The following is a 17854-nucleotide window of genomic DNA, read 5'->3' as shown; positions in this document are numbered from 1 at the left end:
TGTCTAAACCATAGTGGCCACTATTGGAATGGCTCTGTTTATTGACTTGTTTGTTTGTGGTCCATCCCTCTCCGGTCCCAGCTCCCACCTTCACTAGGACAGAGTAAGCCCCTGGGAAGACAGACCTCTCCCCTTGAATGCAGCTGTGCCCTCAGGACTTTCCACATGTCTCATTCCTGCCCAATAACCACATTCCCATTTTTCAGCCACCATCATGTGAGCTGAACTGGGCCCCTCCATCCCCACTCACATGTTAAAGTCCTAACCTCCAGTACTTCAGAATGTAACTATTCAGAGATAAGGTCTTTAAAGAGGGGATTAAATTAAAATTATGTCATTAGGGTGGGCCCTAGTCCAATATGACAGGTGTCTTCACAAGAAGAGGAAATTTGGACACAGACAAGTAGAGACAGGAAGACAATATGAAGAGGCAAGGAGAAGCTGGTCATCCACAAGCCAAGAAGAGAGGTCAGGACCAGTTCCTCCCCCACAGCCTTAGAAGGAACTATCAGCAATTATTTCCCCAAATTTTGGGGTCCCCATCCCTAGGAACAGGACAAGTCATGACACAAGTGAGCAACCAGAGTGACAGGCCTTTATTCAATGGCCAGTGAGTGGGGCAACTGGAGTCTCTTCTCTCAAAGTATGTCCTCCCTTCCCAGTAAACCAAGGGAATGTAGAGGTTTATGGGATGGGGAGCAGCTGGCAGATGAATGGGCTGATTTGTGGTTTTGCCAGGAAAGCACCAGCATTGTCTCCAAAAACTCTATTTGCATAACTGACCCTTTTTGGCTAGTTCAGGGAGTTCCCATGAAATCATAAACTCTCATGGCAGTAGCAGGTGGGAGTTCACTATGGAGGACAAATAAGATGGCGCCCAAACCAGCTTAGACTGCTTGAGTTCTGCTGAGCTCAGCGTGCAAGCCCTTGGTTGACTATTGCTTTTCCCTGGAGTCCAGATGTCTCACATCTCTGATTAGAGTCGGCATCCTCAGGGCATGCGCAGACCCAGCAGGTGGGCTTGATGCAGGAAGAAGGGAGACAGGAGCATCTGGGAAGGGGCTGGTAACAGAACCAACCCTGCCAACAGCCGGATCTTGGACTTTCAGCTTCCACACCTGCTGTTTAACCCTCCCAGCCTGTGGAACTTTAGTAGAGCAGCTCTAATAAATTGATACAGACAGCCACAAGAAGAACCAGGAACTTAAGAAAGTCCTAGATGGAACTTCTATGACCTAAACTTCATCAGTTGAGACATGAGCAAGGATGGGGCAGGGGAAAAAAAAGGAGATGTTCCCTTTTCTGCGCATCTTAAAGAGTCATGTCTGGCACCCCCATAATAAGGGACAACAAGAGAGAAGCATGACAGGTTTATTTGATCGTAGATTTATACAACACAGGAGCCTTAGAGGGCAGACCCAAAGATACGATTCTCCACACTGATCCTCAGGTTCAGTGACGTGTGGGCAGTCAGTTGGAAATGTGATTGGACAAAAAGGGTGTGAGCTAAAGCGGGCAGACCAAGGGGGCCCAGCAAGCCAGCCTATCCCGATCACTCCTGGCCTGTCTGTGCAGCACCCCTTCCTTCCATGTATGGGCAGGACTCTCCTAGAAGGGGGCCTTACCACCTACCACCAAGCATGGTGGGCCTGAGGATTCCTCTGTGGCCAGCTCTTAGACAGAGGGCATGGGAGTTAGAGTATTATCTTTAGGTTTTATGGTTTGCTTAGGGGGAAAGGGGTTCTGATTCCTGTGACCCTTCCACCTTGGGGAAGAGGAATTCTGGTCTCTGTGGCTTTCCTCGGGGAGGAGAGGGGAGGAGACAGAAGGGCAGGAGGGCAGAGAGGAGCTTTGCTTCTAGGGCCTTCTCTTGGGGTATCACTTTCTGAGCCCCAACACAAATAGCTGGCACCCTTACTTTGGATAATCTCAAGCCAGTCTCATAAAAAGACTGTCTGTAAAGACACGGGCAGGGTGTGGGTGTGGGGCAACAGGAGGGAGTGCAGTACCCCAGGACTGGCCACTGTGGGGACCTATACCCTGGGCTGCCAGGGAGAGGGAAGGGAGCAGCCAAGAGAGAGAGACAGAGAGAGAGAGAGAGAGAGAGAGAGAGAGAGAGAGAGGGGCCGGCCTGAACAGAAGCTGTGGGCTTCTGAGATCAGCCGTCCTGCCATGAAGCTGCAGAGAGGGAACAAGGACATAAATACCCCCTCCCCACTCCCATCCCTCACAAATGGCAGAACCCACGGATGTGCCCCCACCATCCAGCCCTCTGCAGTAGAAGCAGAGTGTGGAGCTGTGGAGGGCTGTACAGAAGATTCCAGCACAACACCCCTTCCCCTTTGTCAAGCATCCTCTTCTTCTGCTAAACCTGCTTTCATCTTTGCCCCCCGCCTGCCATTTCTAAAGCGTGTTCTCAACACTGAATGCCGCTCCGACCCCCGAATGAGTCTATATATTGAGCTTTTCCTACGCTTTGTTAATAGCATGTTGCAGGAGGGGAGCACAATCCAGTACCTGCATCACCTGGAGCTGAGAGGTGATCCTCCCTGAGGGAGTCTCAGGCAAAATCCTCGTGAGATACTTCAAAAAAGCTATTTATCCATGCCCACGACAATTTAGGAATACAAACAAATACAAAAACCCACATTTACTGATCACCTACTAAGTTTCTGATGGTTAAGTGGCTTCGTCCTTCCAAGCAATGGTGGAAGTCATATTATTATCCCTACTTTGCAGGTAAAGAAAAAGGCTCAGCGAAGTTCCTTGTCCAAGGTCACAGAGCCAGCAAGTAGCAGGGCTGGAAAGGGAACTCTGGGCATCTCTCTCCAGTGTCTTTTCCTGCCCACTGTCCCGGATGCTTTCCAAAGATATGAATTGACTCCAGAAAAAGAGCTAATAGGCAAGATAAGGAGCTGACTGTGATAATAAGGCGACACACGCCACTTTCCGTCTGCCCAGACACTCCAGCTCCCAGGAGTGGTCCCAGGAGGTACTCAACACTACCCTGAAGAGGCTTGTGGGATTGTTCTCTCCATTTTAAAGACAAGGACCATTATGCTTGGAGGAGTTAAACAGTGTGTCCCAGGTAAGTCACAGGCTCGCAATTCAATCCCCTAACAGCCTAGCTGTGGCGCTCAATGTCTTCAAGAGAACTGCAGCTACAAAAGCAGCATTTAGGAAACAGGCAGAGAAGGGAGACCGCCCACATGTAGAAAACACAAGCAGAGGTACACTCTCTGCTTTGCACTATATCAAGGGGGTGGTGAGGGTGTGGCAAGAACTGCTCATGGAACTTTCCAGAAAGAATCTGCTCTCCCAGTGTTCAGGAAAACTGCAGGAGATTAGCTCTGACTTGGGATTCTCTACCCAAGCACTACTGACATGTGGGGCTGGATCAGTCTGTTGTCATGGGTGGGGGGGGTCTGTCCTGGGCACTACTGCAGCCCTGCTGTCTACCCACTGGACTCCAGAGTGACCCACCGGCCCCACTATACAACCCCAAACCTCGCCAATTAGCTCATTTTTGGCCGAGGGCCTCTGTTGAACCTCAGAATGAGGGTGAAGAACAGGTAGGAGACTCAAGGCAGACATTCTTCATCTTGAATAGCCTGCAGCATGGCAGGGTAAGCTCAGAAGAAAGCAGAAATCAGGACAGGGACAGCCAGCAGGAAGCCCTTGTGGTTTGATGACAAGGGCCACTGGCACTGGACGAGCAGGACTTGAACCTGGGATGTCACTTATTGCTGTACAGTGGTGATCAGATCTCATCCTCTCGCAGAGTTCTGGTTCCCCAGGCTTCAAGAAGGACATAAAATAATACACCTTTCTACAGGCTGTTGATATCCAGGGGTACCTCCACTGACCCCTCGTGTGGCCAGGGTCAGTCACCCCTTTGCCCCCATTCCTAAGACCAGCAAGGCCAAGATCTGCAGCCAGCCTAGTGACTGCTCTCCATCTTCCCGCCCACGCTGCACTCCGATGAAGTCCTTTCTTGCCCTCTAAACAGCTGGCCAAGATGAGTCACCACCACAGGACAGCCATATCCTGGAGAATGAGGAGCACTACAGGCAGAAGGGGGGGGGAGCTGGTGGAAAGGAGCAGAGATACAGTGGAGTACAGAATATGTGGGATGGCAAGTTGTCTGGGGACTTGACAGCGAGCAGAGTGCAGCTATCCAAGAGCAGAAGTTGAAACCAGATTTTGAAAGACCAGGATCACAGCGTCTATCCAGAGAACTCCTGCTCATCCTTCAAGACCCATCCCAAAGAAGGGGAAAAAAGAAAAAGAAAAAGAAACAACATCAAACACCCAGAGTGGGGTGATTCCAAGGCCTGTGGCCAACAGCAGTTTGGGGCACCAGCTTCTGAAACGCCAGGCCCCTGCTGTTTACGTGGAAATTCCTTGCTATGGTCATTAACCCCGAATGCCATCCTCTCTGTGACATCTCTTCTTCTTCACTCAGGTGATCCACTCACTCTGTCCACCAGGCAGTGTGCCCAGGACAGGAGAGAGGCCACATATTATTCACCTTTATATGCTGCAGGCCCAACGCAGAGCCTCTATGACAGATGTCGCCAGTGGCCTGCTACCGTCCTTCCATCTTCCCTTCTAATAGAATCCCAACTGGGTACTGGGCTTAATTAACATACTCACATCCCCAGACTCCCTGGGAGCTCAGATGCCGTGTGACCCAGTTTGAACCAATGAGAGGCACATTGAATTCTACAGGGTGGGATTGTAATGAGGCCATAGTTTTTCTAAGACAAGGTCAGACCTGGGGGCTCTTCGCCTTTGGCGCTTCTTGCCCCCCACCCTCCCCTCATCGTCCCTCCTAGAACCTTGGACTGCCCACACCCAGTCGGAGTGGTCCTCTGGTGACCTAGGGGGGAGGGGCTCACACTGGGGTGGGGGGGAGCTGAGCAGGCACCTGGATGGATCCTGAGTCACAAGGACCTCCTTGTACAGTGGTGACAAACTCAGGCTTCCCTCCTTAGGCTGTTTTTAAATGTGGAAAACAATCCTCAATTTGATTTATTTACCTCTCAGGCTCCTGCTCTCCGTAGGTAAATGTAACCCTAAATGCTACGCCTGGCAGTGCCAATGTTCAGGGAGTTCTGATGACCAGTGGAATGGCCAGGCCCCTGCTGGCTCAGCTCAGGCCACTTGGCCTCCAGTGAGCCAATAAAGACACATAAAATGTGCAGAACTAGGAAAACTTACGCTTTTTATTCTCAGGCTAAAAATTCTTGGGTATTTCCTTTATTCTATTTTGGGGGTATTGAACCCAGGTGCACTTAACCACTGAGGCACATCCCTAGCCCTTTTTTGTGTTTTACTTAGAGTTAGGATCTCACTGATTTACTTAGGGCCTCACTAAGTTGCCGAGACTGGCCTTGAATTTGTGATCCTCCTGCCTCAGCCTCCTGAGTCTCTGGGATTATAAGGTATGTGCCACCACTCGGGCCCCACTATTCTTAAGAGCAGAAGTATTCCAGGTCTTTCTCTTTCAGGAGTACTCACCCTGTTTTTATTAGAAGAGGCTGATTTTTTGGAGACCATTCCTAACTAATTCATATATATTTGGGGAAAATCTGTCAAGCTGGGCCTTGATTTAGGGATTGGTTGGCCCAATTGTCTGTCTTTTAAGAAATACTTGCTGAGCAGCTGGTCTGCCATGCTGTGGGCACTATGCTGAGACCCGGGGACACGGAGTGCTGTTTATGAATGAAAACAGTCCCTTTGGAGGGGGTTGCTGTCTGTGGGAGAGACTGTGCCTCACCCAACACAAGCACTGCGGGGTGCCTGGATATAGGGGAGACAAGTAACAGGTGCAGAATGAGGGGTACTGGCCTGCGCTTGGTGTGCAGGGAGGCTTCCAAAAGGAGCTGTCATTCAGGCCGACGTGAGTAGAAGACCTGGCTTCAGATCTCCAACCTGTCACTTTCAAGTGGCTGTCCCCTGGGTCCCCAGTGAGCACCCCCCACCCCGGCCTCCATTTCCACAATGGAGACATAGGACTCCTGACATTTCCCTTTTGTATTTGTGAAGCTTCAGTGAAAAATGTCCACAGGAAGCGCTTCTTAGGGGTGGCTCTGCGGCCTCTGCTCCAGACCAAGCCCCGGCTGCTCTGTACCTGGGCCCAGAGGAGGTCAGAGGACGTTGATCTCCACCAGTTCAAACCTGCGAGGATCCAGGATCAGGAAATCATGCGCTGGGGAGGTGAAGCAGCCTGGGGAGGGTGGGAGATAACTAAGTCCCCAGTGCTGAGCCCCAGCAAGGCCTCTAGCTCCTGGCCTTGGTCCCCTCTGAAGGTCCCCGACTTATCTTAAGGCTTCACTGGAGCTAACCTGGGCCAAGGGCTGGGGGGACCATGGAGACCCTCCCCATGGCATCCTGAAGAGATCTGAGACATGGGCTGGGAAGGGCCACGCAGGGCAAGGGGCCAGCTCCTCAAGCTCAGCGTCCCCTCCCTAGGGCTCCGGCCACCAGAGCTGTAGGGCACACCCACACACAACAGAGGACCTGTCCATCCACTTCCCATCCTGGACCCTCTGTCCTTTCCTCTGTCAAATAGTTATTAGGTTAAATTAATGATCTGGGCCTCTGCCGCACCTTAGAATCATCTGGGACTTAAAACACCCACATGTCCAGCTGCTGTGCCCCAAACCAGCTAAATCAGAACCTGGGGGTGGGACCTGGGCACCAGCATGTTGGAACTCCCCAAGACACCCCAACATCAGCCGCTGTGGGGACCCCGAGCGCTGACCAACCTGGGTTCTGACCATCCGTCCAGCCATGAGGCCAAAGCCACTTCCCAGCTGTGTGGCCTCAGAGAAGTGACTCCCTAAACCCCAATAAAAACCTCATTGTTAAAAAAAAAAAAGAGTGACAGCCATGTGTCCCTCCCCGAGGTGTCACCAGGACAGAAAGGATTGACTCCCAGGAACCTTCACGCAGGCTCCGCCCTGGGAGCCGGTGGTGGTGGCCTGGCTGGCTCCTACTGGGATCCTGAAGGAGGCAGAGGTGGAGGAGGAAGAAGGGACTCCGTGCCATGTCCTGGGTCTGGCCCTGCTCCCCACCTTGGCCCTGCCTTCCTGTCCATCAGCCGCAGAAACAGAACAAATTCAAGTCTCACGTCCTGAAGAGCCTGGGAGGCAGGAGAGCATTGATTGGCATTTGAGAATCCATTGGTAGGAAAGACAGTGGATGAACCCAGAGAGTCAATGAGCAGGAGCGTTAGCGTTGCTGTGACCGACACTGCCCAGCATCTTTAGGGAACTGCTAAAACAAATCTTAGATGTTACCTGGTTCTAACTTCTCATTTAAGCCATGAATACTTCAAGGCACAGAGAGGTTAAAGAATTCACCCAAGGTCAAACAGGCTTGCATCAAGCCATGTCTCTAATCCAGGTGTTGTTGTTTTTTTTAACTTCAGTCTAGAAGTCTTTAAAAAGAAAATAATAACACTGTGTAGCCTTCTCTCAGAGGACAAAAATCCATCAGCATTAATCAGTCATTTTTACTTTGGCAAGAATGCCTTATCTCTTCCTTCTAAGCAGACACAGTGCCCGCAGCCGAAAGAGCAATCGTGACAATTAATAATAATATTTTGCACTTGGAATTTTCCCCTGGCAGCAGCTGCTCTGAGAGCATCTACTCATTCAGCCACAAATATCAGCCAATCAATCAGTCCTCAGGACCCCAGAGAGATCCAGCTGTCAGCTCCTCACCCTGTGCTGGGTCCTGGGCGGGACCCACAGCATAGGAAACGGTACCAGCGCTCAGAGCTTGGGGAGGCAAAAATAAACCCCAGAGAGAAGCTGTCACTAAAAAAAGCACCGGGGCTCTGCAACGTCAGTGTCCACAGCGTGGCAATGACAGTCAGGTGCCACGACATGGGCGCTCACATTGGGTTAACCAGCCTGGCTCCCTCCCTCGGTGGGCATCCCTGAGGGTGACCAGAATTCATCCAAGAACCATGCCAGGTGGCACCAACTGTGCCTCGAACAGCACTTGAGCAAGGCCACGCAGGGGACACCTGCTGTGCTGCTGTGCTTCTCAGCTCTGCGCCTCGTGCCCCTGTGAGCCAGGGTCCCATGTGGGCACAGATAGAGCACTCAGAAGGTTCCAGGGAGGGCGTGACAGAGTCTGTGAGGTGTGGCCAGGGTTAGGGAAGAAGGGTTGGAGAGAGCAGAAGGCTGTTCCCGCAAAGGGGCAAGACCTTAAGGGACTGGGGGAGCGGGCAGCTGGAGCCAGGGAAGAGGGAACTCCATGGAGGCTGTGGCCACAGAGAAAAGCAGCTGCTGGAGGACCTGTAGCTGGGCAGGAGGCCCGAGCAGGAGGCCCAGGCAGGGCCTCCTGCCCTTCCATCTCCTATTGATTCTTCCAACCCAAAGGTAGAGGCCAAGAACAGCTGAGGGATGGAGTTTGCAGTGGTCAGCCTCCAGGGACTCAGAGTAGGTCAGAGAGCAACAGATAATGAACCCAGCAAGGGGCAATAGAGGTGGGGAGGGGACAAACAGATTTACCAAAGTTAAACACAACCAACAATTCAATATGGCGGCACTTCCATGCTATCAGCCCCAGGGTGTTGGGGCATGTGTCATTTAGTCTCCCAACCCCCGATGAGGTAAGGCCATCCCACACCCACACCCTCACCTCTTTCTCCCGATGGACCTTCTGCACAACTCAGTCCTTTCTTGGGTGTTTTGATTCTTCAGGGGAGCATAGTACATAGTACACATAGCATAGTACACATAGTTCCCTGTTCTAGAATTTTGTCAATGACCTTTAGTCAAAACTTTAAAGTTTTGAAGATGTTGATCCTTGGACATGAGAAGTAGGTATGAAATTAGGAGAAAATTTACATCCACACCTGAGCGGCCCAAGAGGGGATCCTGAAAACCACTCGTCCATCACATCCCTTTACCCAGAACCCCTGAGAGCTTCCACCTCTCTTCTTCTAGGAAATGGGGCCTCCATGGTGGGCTTACTACCCACCTGCTCAGCAACATAAGAAGTTTCTCTCCCTTGGGCTCTGGATTTGGGTGACCTGAAAAGGGTCTTGACCACTGTTCTCACCTCATCGGGGGTTGGGAGACTGAATGACACAATGCCACACAGCACTCAGCACTGGCTCTTGTTGCCACCCACTGCCTTAACACCTTGGATCAGAGGTCACGACCTGAACCTCAGAATGGAGCTTGGCACTTGCCTTGTGATCATCATGATGCAAGACAGGTGAGCTGTTCCTCGCCCCCAGTGCATGAGGGAAGCGAAGCTTGCAGAAGTTACTGGAGTTGTTCTCAGCCACAGAGTTATAGACCCAGAGCCAGGATTCAACCCAGGGGATTGGCCTTGGAGCCGGGTTTTCTGCCTCGGTGGTTTTCACATTTTAAGCAGCAGGGCCCCTGGAAGCCTGTACAGCGGATTTGGGGTGGGAGCCAAGAATTGGTATTTCTACCGAGTTTCCAGGTGATGCCGATGCTACTGTCTTGGGGACCAGTCCGAGAAACCCTGCTCTGCACTCTGGGTCTGCCTCCTCTGTAAGCCCTTCTCTGACTTTCTCCGTCTCCTACCACGGTCTGCAGGGTCCTGCTGAACCAGCCCACAGCCACACCCTCACCTCCTTCTCCAGATGGGTCCCTACAGGTCTTCAGAGCTTCTGCAGGTCAGCTCCCCCCGGACATCACCCCACCCTTTGGACACTACTTCCTCCTCCCTCCCTCCTCCACCTGGACCCCTTGGGACAGGCTTGGAATAGTTTCTTCCAAGCCTGTCTGTGCTCATGCAAACAAATACAGGTAGCTTTTTTTGTTCAGTTTTTTTTTCCAGCAAAAATGAATTCACACTATGGAATTGTCCTGTTCCTGATCCTTCCTTTCTTTCCATTCTGCCCTTATGGAAGGAATGTCCTCCCCACTCCTGATGAGGCCCCGGGCCATGCGACTGTGACTGCTGCATCCTCTCATGCCCTCCCCATGGCGTGTTGGAGCTCCCTGGAGTCCAGGATGAGGACCTGGGTGGGAGCAGCCCAGCCCCTTCCCCCCACCCCCCTTGGAGTGAGCTGGCTGCTGGGAGCCAAGTTCTGCTGGGCTCCTCAGTCCTGCTGCGTCCAACGCTGCCTACACCCGGGGGCGAGCCGGCCTATTCTGAGAGCAGCATAAGGCAAGCTACTTCCCTGGGAGAAAGCCACCTTGTCCAATGGCAGCTTTATCTTTAGTGCAGGTGATGTTTGGGGGCTCCATCTGCTGTCCTCTTGTTCTGATTTCTCAATCGGTTCAGAACGTGGGCGGGAAAATAAGGTTACTCTTTATTGGTCCTCTTGACTTGCAGCCCTTGCAATATTTCCCACACCTAAAGACCCGGCTCATCTTAAGCCACTGATTCTGTTAGGATGCTCTTGGCTGCAAATAACAGTTGGTCCAACTAAAAGTAGCTTGAACTATAAGGGGCTGTTTTCTCACACAGTAGGATTTCTGGAGGCAGATCTGTTCACCAACCTCCTGATCCCCTTGGGTTTCTTCTTGTCCTCAAATTGTGGCTTGGCTCTGGGTCACCTTTCCATCATTACACTCACTGTAATGGTAGAAGGGCCCAGAGAAGTTAGACCACAGGGTTCCAATGTCTGCTATGCTATTTCTTACCTCTAAGTCAGAACTCTCTGACCTTCAGTTTCTTCCTCTGTGAAGTGAGGAGAACAAGATCTTCCTTGTAAGAGTGCAGCGGGTATGGAACTAATCCCAGAGTGCCCAGCACAGTCTTTGACATGTAGCAGAACTCAGTACACTGTAGTTCCTACCCCATTTTCCCTCCTACAACCTTCTCAGTTAAAGCGAGAAACTTAAATCATCAACTCTGATGCTTAAAATTATCTCAGGGGCTGAAGTTGTAGCTCAGTGATAGAGCACTCACCTAGCATGCACCAGGCCTGGGTTTCATCTCTAGCATCACAAAAAAATAAAAATACCTCCGTTTATGCATTGATTTTGTGTGCCAGTTATTCTGCACAGGTAGGAAGCCACATTCTTTTCTACAGACTTGAACCTGCTCCCAGTCCCAGGGGGGACTGCTCCTCTGGAACCAGTTAGCCATTCCCCCGCCTATTTACCTTTGTGCCCAGGGATCTGCGTGGGGCTAAAATTGCTAAAGTATTTTGTCCCTAGGCCTAGAATGACGCTTCTTCCTCGGGGCCATCTGCCAACACAGACGTCACAGGCTCCCACAGATACCCTGCATTAATTTGCCATAACAAAGCACATCAGAGGGAGCGACTTACCAACAGAAATTTATTATCTCATCACCCAGGAGGGAAAAGCCCAAGAGCCAGGCCACGAGTCCTCTGAAGGTCCAAGGGGGAGGCATCAGGCCAGGCTTCTCCAGCCTCTGCAAGCTCCTGGCTATGGCTGTGTGACTTCAGTCTTCACGTGGCCTTTTCCCTCTGCAGGTGTCTTTGTGTCCAAATCCCCCCTTTTTCTAAAGACACCAGTCACCCTGGATCAGGGGCCCAGCCTACCCCAGTATGAGCTCATCTCAACTAATCACATCTATGGTGGCCCCGTTCCTAAACCGGGTCACACCGTGAGGTGCTAGAGGTTAGGACTTGGACATGAATTCAACAGTCCAACCCATGATGTATCCAGTGCTTAGCAATGGTGTCCCCCAAATACAGCCCGCCCATTTTTTTAAAATTTGCTCTGTTTAGGTATGCATGGCAGCAGAGTATATTTTGACATGTTGCACATACATGGAGGACACCTTATTCTAATTAGGACCCCATCCTTGTGGCTGTACATGATGTGGAGCTGCCCTGGTCGTGTATTCATAGATAAGCAAAGGAAAGTTATGTCTGATTTACTCTGCTGTCTTTCCTATACCATCCCCCTCCCTTCTCTTCATCCCCCGTTGTCTAATCCAATGTGTGGGGAGCCACTCTGAATGATCACGCCTTCCAGTCCTGAAGCACGAGGCTCTGACCAATTACATCTCATGGTGACTTAGGCATTGTCCCAGCTGGGATAGCAAGGTAGGTCTTGAATTGTAGGCGTCACCAGCAGGGGTCGAGCCTATTCCTTTGTAATCCTACCCCTTGCCTCATTTGAATGGCTTCTTGCCAATAAAAGGGTTCGTGCCATCACAAGACCCAAAGAAAAAGGTATTCTCTGTGATTATTTCTTGCCAGTCCAGGTCACCTGGAGTGACTTCAAGTATTTAGTCATGGGACGACACCAGTGAACTTCTATTCTTCCCTCCCCATTCCTTATTGTGTTAGCATCCACATACAGAGAGATTTTGATCTTGGGGGATTGGCTTATCTCACTTAGCATGATAGTCTCCAGTTTCATTCATTTACCAGAAAATGCCATAATTTCATTCTTATGGCTGAGTAATATTCCACTGCATATATATATATATATATATATATATATATATATATATATATATACCACATTTCCTTTATACATTCATCTGTTGAAGAGCACCTACGGTTGGTTCCATAGCTTGGATATTGTGAATTGAGCTGCTATAAACATGAATGTGGCTGCATTACTGTAGTATGCTAACTTTAAGTCCTTTGGGTATATATACCGAGGAGTGGGATAGCTGGGTCAAATGGTGGTTCCAATCCAAGTTTTCTGAGGAATCTCCATATTGCTTTCCATAGTGGTTGCATCAATTTGCAGTCCCACCAGCAATGTAAGAGTGAACCTTTCTCCCAACATCCTTGCCAACATTTATTGTTACTTGTATTCTTGATCACTGCCATTCTATTCTGATTGGAGTGAGGTGGAATCTCAGTGTAGTTTTAATTTGCATTTCTCTAATTGCTAGGGATGTTGAATAATTTTTTATTTATTTGCTGACCATTTGTATTTCTTCTGTGAAGTGCCTGTTCAGTTTCTTTGCCCATTATTTATTGGGTTATTTGGGGTTTTTTTAGTTCTTTGTATATCCTGGAGATTAATGCTCTATCTGAGGTGCAGGTGGTAAAAATTTTCTCCCCTTCCATAGGCTCTCCTTTCACATTCTTGATGGTTTCCCTTGCTGGGAAGAAGCTTTTAGGCTTGATACCATCCCATTTATTGATTCTTGACTTTACTTCTTAGGCTTTGGGAGTCTTGTTGAGGAAGTTGATTCCTAAGCCAACATGATGGAGAGTTGGGCCTACATTTTCTTCTAGTAGGCCAGGATCTCTGGTCTAATGCCTAAGTCCTTGATCCACTTTGAGTGGAGTTTTGTACAGATTGGAGATAGGGGTTCAATTTCATTCTACTACATATGGATTTCCAGTATTCCCAGCACCATTTGTTGAAGGGGTTATCTTTTCTCCAATGTATGTCTATGATGCTTTTGTCTGGTATGAGATAACTGTATTTATATGGGTTTGTCTCTATGTCTTCTATTCTGTACCATTGGTCTTCATGTCCGTTTTGGTGCCAATACCATGCTGTTTTTGTTACTCAGTAATATAATTTAGGGTCTGGTATTGTAATATCTCCTGATTCACTTTTCTCCCTAAGGATTGGTTTGGCTATTCTGGGTCTGTTGTTTTTTCCACATTAATTTCATGATGGCTTTTTCTATTTCTATGAAGAATGTCATTGGAATTTTAATGGGAATTGCATTAAATCTGCATAGTGCTCTTGATAGTATGGCCATTTTGACAATATTAATTCTGCCTATCCATGAACATGGGAGATCTTTCCATTTTCTAAGGTCTTTTTCATTTTCATTCTTTAGTATTCTGTAGTTTTCACTGTAGAGGTCTTTCACTCCTTTTGTTAGATTGACTCCCAAGTATTTCTTTTTTGAGGCTATTGTAAATGGGGTAGTTTTCCTAACCTCTCTTTCAGCTGATTCATCATTGGTGTATAGGAACACAATTGATTTATGGGTGTTAATTTTATATCCTGCTACTTTCCTGAATTTGTTAATGAGATTTATAAGTTTTCTGGTTGAGTTTTTGGGTCTTCTAAATATAGAATCTTGTTGTTGGCAAATAGGGATAGTTTGAGCTTTTATTATCCTGTTCATATTCCTTTAATTTCTTTCTTTTGCCTAATTGCTCTGGCTAGAGTTTCAAGGACTATGTTGAATAGAAGTGGTGAAAGAGAGCATCCTTGTCTTGTTCCAGTTTGTAGAGGGAATTCTTTCCATTTTTTTTCTATTTAGAATGATGTTGGCCTTGGGTTTGACATACATAGCTTTTACAATGTTGAGGTATGTTCCTACTATCCCTAGTTTTTCCGCTGTTTTGAACATGAATGAATGTTGTATTTTTTTTTTTAGTTTTTAGTTTTTGGGTGAACACAACATCTTTATTTTATTTTTATGTGGTGCTGAGGATCAAACCCAGCGCTCCGTGCATGCCAGGCGGCCTCGCTACCGCTTGAGCCACATCCCCAGCCCCTGAATGTTGTATTTTATCCAATGCTTTTTGTGCATCTTATTGAGAGAATCAAGTGATTCTTGTCTTTAAGTCTATTGATGTTATGAATTATGTTTATTGATTTCCATATATTGAACCAAACTTGCCTCCCTGCAGCCTTCTCATTTTTATCTCTAGCTCTTGCCCACAGCCTCCCTTGACCAGATGCCCTTTCCCTTATTTCTGAGTCAAACTTCTATCCATCTGTTAAGGCCTTGCTCACATCACCTACTCTACATTGTCTTCTTTTGGCCCTCCACTCAGTCACCCCCCTTCGTCCTCCCCTTAGACTCCCCTGTGCTCTCTGACATAGTTGGCCTCACACTCGACTCCGCAGTCCATGACAGATCCAGAGCAGCACCAGCTGCAGGATCCAAGGTCTCCCTGCTCACGTGTGGTCCACGGACCAGCAGCAGCCACATTTGCTCTGATAGAAATTCAGAACCTCAGGCCCCGGCCCAGACCTGCTGACGCTGAGTAATTCAGTTGAACAAGGTGTTATGTATGTACACTTAAGCACGAGAAGCATTGATCAACACAGGGAACTTATTTGAGCCTCAGTTTCCTAACCTGTAAAGTTGCCTCAGAGAGGTGTTAGAGAAATAATTGAGAAAAAAATATATGTTTGGTGCTTAATCCAGTACCTGGAGCAGAATAAATACTAAATAATGACAGCTGTAATCATTGCCAATATTAACATACCCTCTTAAAGAGCAAAGATTAGATTAAATAAGGTAATGCACAAAACCTCTTAGAATAACCTTGCTAAGCACTCCAAAGGTAGTAGCTGTCATTGTTGCTAATCTTAACTTTCTGCCCCCACTTTTCCAGCACCCTGATAAAGCCCTCACCAATGTTTGTTGAGTGAGAGGCAATGGCCAAGTTAACAGGCCCACGTGGAGAGGGACCCCAGGCCTCATCAGTCTAACGGCACTCAGGGGCCAGTGCCAAGGCCTCCTTCCTGGTCTCTGGCCCAGCACACACATACTCAGTGACTTCCTGTCTTATTCATCTCCTGCCGCACCTGTCACAGAGAGACAGGGGGGAGCGGGGTGGGGAGAGCCGTCTAGTGCTGGAACCATCATCCAGGCCAGAGTGTGGCTGTGGAACATAATTTTGGACCATGAGGCCCTGAGCTCCTAAGGGACAGGAAACGACAAAGGTGTCAGGACTACGTCCTATGTGCTGGGAATCCTCTTGGACCCTCTTACAGCCTCCTCTCATTTACTTCCCACAACAACCCACAAGAAGCCATTGCTTTTAGCTTCATTTTCTAGAAGGGGAAACTGAGGCAGGTAAAGATTGAAGAGCCGGTGTGGGATCGCAGGGCTGGCTAGTGACAGGGCTGGGATTTCAGCATGGGTCTTTCTGTATTTCTGAGACTGGCAGGGAAAAGAAGGACATGGACGACCCCTAAAACTTATCTCACCACCCAGCTTTGTTCAGAGCACAGCAAAGACCAGCACCGAGAAGGTCCACGCCAGCAAGGACCTCAGAAGCCTTCCAGAGCAGCGTGGAAGGAGGCCAAGCCTGAGCCCGGAGGGGCCTTGGAGAGGACACACAGGGGCTCCGGCAGCTCTTCCGCTCCCTCCCATTAACAGACAGTCGGAGGCCCTGGGGGTTAGCAAGGCCTTGCAAAAGGGGCATGAGGAAAGTGTATCAATAGACACCTTGCTGGGTCTGTGGGCGTCTCACCCTCCCTCGGCCACATGAGTTTACCTGGGCATTACAGCCCCTTCCAATGGCCACTCCAGATCTTCTTGGAAATCAGCTGGGGAACACATTTCTCTTATCACCTCCATTCTATAGAGATGACAATTGAGAAGTGACGGGACTTCTCAGAAGCCTCAGAGCCAAGTAAAAGAAGAGCCAGGCTAGAAACCCAGCCTGCCTGATTCTAAACCGCTGTTCCTGCTATCACCCCACTGGAGAAAGTCTCAGAGGCAAATGGAACACAGATGGAGACCACCCTCTCTGTCCCCTGTGACTACAGTCCAGCTTGTTTTTGAGGGGTGAAAGACAAAGGTCTACTTCCTGAGGACAATAGGCACAGCCCTTATGGCATCTGGCATCGGGAAGTGGACAAAGTCCAATCTGAAAGGCCCTAGGGTGGGAGAGCTGCCGATACCTACTCACCATCACCTGAGGCAGAATATTCCAGAGATCTCCAACTCAGACCCCAGCAAGGTCCAGACCCAGCAGGCCCTCACTGTCCTTCCTCCCTGCCCAGCTCACCCGCCATGTCCCTCTTCCACAGACCCTCCTCCCTGAGCGCCTGCCCAAGATGCATTGGCTTGGTGATCTCCCTACCGGTTGCCAGGTTTCCTATGGCTTAATTAAGTTTTCATCTCCAGTGACTCACTAATAAAATTTGGCCTCATCCTAAAGAATAATGTCCACAAAATTATATCCACAGTGTGCTTTTTATTCATATTGATATACACAGAAATAAACACATACCTGTTAAAAAGATGTCTGTTCAAGTACCAGTTAAAAGCAGTTAACATTCCACCAGGGATATGTGTACCAAATTCCAGGAAAATCAGACCTATCTATACTTAAGGACCCCCAGAGCCACTTTTGCATGTGAGGTTGTCAGGAGTCCACTTGACAAGGAGGCATGTGAGCCTTGGAGATCACCTCCCCCAAGGGCAGACTGTGGTGAGAGAGTTCCAGGCCAGCGCTCTGCTGGGACTCCCATCAGAGGGGCCAGCCATGGCCTTCACTCTGCCGGAAGCCCTGTTCCCTTGCACATTTGCATTGTCATACACAGGCCAGCAGTGGCCTCTGGGGCACCAGGGAGTGGACAATTCGTCTTATGCTCATATAATCAAGACACTGCATGAGAGAAATCCAGGCCAGGCCTCCAAGTTGTCTTAAAGAAGCACATTCTAATTTCTTCTGAGGCAAAGCTTCTTCATGCCCCCGTGGCCAACAGGGCTGGGTCTGATTTCTACAGCCAAGACCCCCATCAAGGGTCCTCGATGACCAGAGCAGGAATCCACCCGGATTCACTTAAAGGAAAAAGTCATTGGAAAGATGTGGGAAAGCTTCCAGAACAGAGGAAAAGCTGAAACAAATAAGTCAGATCTCAGAAGGAGCCAGAAACCAAGATTCCACACAGCTGGAACTCATGGGCCATCTCAGCCAGGACCCTGCAAGTGAGCCATGCTCCCTCAGTCACTGTCTTCGTGTGACTCCCTTGAGATCTGAGCTCCAGGCACAGGCTCTGGTCTGTGTCCTTCTCCTGGCTGGTGATGGGCAGAACACTGTGATTGACAACCTCACCAATCCTGCCCGTGGCACAAGAGGGTGTCCGCAAAGGAGCATCAGGCTGCATTATCATCACAAAGAGGGATGAGGCTGGGAGACCAAATCCAGGCACTCAAGGCCACCAGCCTCAGCACCCTCAGTGCACACTTC

This window comes from Spermophilus citellus, assembly GCF_964194105.1.
Source record: "Spermophilus citellus genome assembly, chromosome: 9".
Classification (NCBI taxonomy): Eukaryota; Metazoa; Chordata; class Mammalia; order Rodentia; family Sciuridae; genus Spermophilus; species Spermophilus citellus.
This window is presented reverse-complemented; position numbering follows the sequence as displayed.